The following is a 2146-nucleotide window of genomic DNA, read 5'->3' as shown; positions in this document are numbered from 1 at the left end:
CTTTTTTTCTTAAAAAAGGGAATTCAGAAGAAGAAAAGGAAAAAAAATGGACACTTGTAAATTTGTCGATCTTTTTTTCTTTCTATTGGCTAATTGGTTTGGGGAACAAACTCTTTAAACTCTCGTACTTCACAGCTGGACTTTTGAGGTACCGGGTGGCAAAATACACCACACACATTTGAGTGAAAATGAGAGATCAGGAAAGAAAAACTGATTTAAAATGATTTGTGTGTAATGTGGAAACAAGTAATTTGTGGACCAGGTCTGCACAGACTGGGCATCAAGAGGACCGGGCATGAGGACCAGGAGAGGCCTGAGCAGAAGGCACTGCACTGACTTTTGGATGAAGAATATTTATACTGAGTAAAGTTGGCTTAACTGTATACAAATCAGTGTTTTATGTACACTTGGCTGTTACCCCGTCCCTCCATATACCACCATCACACTCCCTCCCTTCACATGCCTTTTTTAGAGCCACTCTTCTTCAATGCTGTATTATATAAGCTTTGTGTGTGTGTGAGTGAGAGAAAGCGAGAGTGTGTGTGTGTGTGTATATACTGTAAGCTCTTTCTGAATGTGTATGACCTTGTTTGTGTGCATGTGAGCTTGTGGCTCTTCGTGATTTCTCCCAAGCTTGAAAAATCGACTTCTGACATTTTTTTTCAATTTGTATGGTGACGTTTATTGCAGTAGTGATTCTCTGTGGTTTTAGGTGGTGAAATGTATGTGTATACATTTGTATTAGATTCTTGAAAAGATGACATAAAAAATGGCATTCTGAATTGACGTCTATGTGTTCTTCTTAAAATCTGACTATAATTTCTGTTCATCTGCATTCTACTTTAAAAAAAAACAAACAGGTTATTATCCTACGCGGTCATATAAAAGCACTAGTATCGCCAGCTAGCGGTCTGTAAGACAAAACATGTATAAGCTCCATCTTTAGGCCGCACAACGTTGAACAGACGATGAGCATTACAAAAGTTTTGTGAGATTTGTGGACAGGCGCTCATAGGGCAGCTGTAAAGAGCTGACACGGGTCCTTCGATTGACCAATCACATGAGCCGTCGCAGAGCAAACAGGAAAAACAAATGCAAAACGCGCGAGACTCAATGAGACATGACCGGGTCCAAACAGACGAATGGACAGACAGATGAAGTCTGTGGCTGTCACAGAAAGTAGAGACGTTAAACGCCATTACGAAACACCGGCAGCGGTAAGTACACAAACACTGAGCCCAGTATGAATGTATAGCTTTACAGTCCTCTATACTCTGTCCCTCACTGCTCTACAGTGTGGGAGGACAACATGAAAAGACAACATTTACTGATGGAGAGATAGTGGACGAGAGTATGTTTGCTGCTGTAGAGACTCCAATAGATGGCAAAAACCATGAAGTGAGGGGAAATGAGGCCGAGCCTCCTATCAGCTACAGCAGCTGGTAGATGTGAAGTATTAGTCAGAGTCTGTTCTTTAAATGGCTTCACATAGACTTCAAACGGTCCAGAAATTAGGTGAATAACCTTCAATATCAAAGTGTTTTTCAGAACTTGCTATTTTCTAAACTCTGGCTACAGCCCTGGTTGAAAAGTCGAGATCATACAGCATGTGTATATAAAAATGGTCCACCTTGTTGTTAGAAAAATATCCTGACAGCTTATGGTTGGATTCCTTCAATAGTTCCATTAAAAAATACAAAATCCTTAAATGCCTTAACTATGTCAATCAAAGGATCGATAATATATCAACGAGACTATAACGGTGTGTGTGTGTCTGCAGTAACATGTACATCACTTGTGCTGGTGTCTTGGCCGCCTGTCTTGGGCAAAGAGCGCCCTCATCTGGCCTTCATCACGGTCAGGTCAGCAGCTTTGTGTCCATGGAGCCCCGCCCATCTCTCATCTGGTTTGGCAGGCACACCAAGGTGGGCAAATCAAGCGGTGCACCAATTAAAGTACATCTTGAAGAAAATGTCTGAGTGCTTAACCGTTTCTCCTTAGAACTGTTCATCCGTTCTTTATACCTGCTTAATTCATAAATAAGGCTTTTTTCCTTGGTGTGTGTCAATTCTGCACGTCCGTCACTAACTTTGCATGAGTGCGCGGGTTTCTCTCAGCGTTGTTTGCTCGTTGGTGAGGCGATGCT

Source organism: Genypterus blacodes, unplaced genomic scaffold (assembly GCF_046128005.1).
Source record: "Genypterus blacodes isolate CSIRO-AG114 ecotype Tasmania unplaced genomic scaffold, CSIRO-AGI_Gbla_v1 ptg000015l_1, whole genome shotgun sequence".
Classification (NCBI taxonomy): Eukaryota; Metazoa; Chordata; class Actinopteri; order Ophidiiformes; family Ophidiidae; genus Genypterus; species Genypterus blacodes.
The sequence above is the reverse complement of the archived record's forward strand: the minus strand, read 5'-3'. Positions refer to the sequence as shown.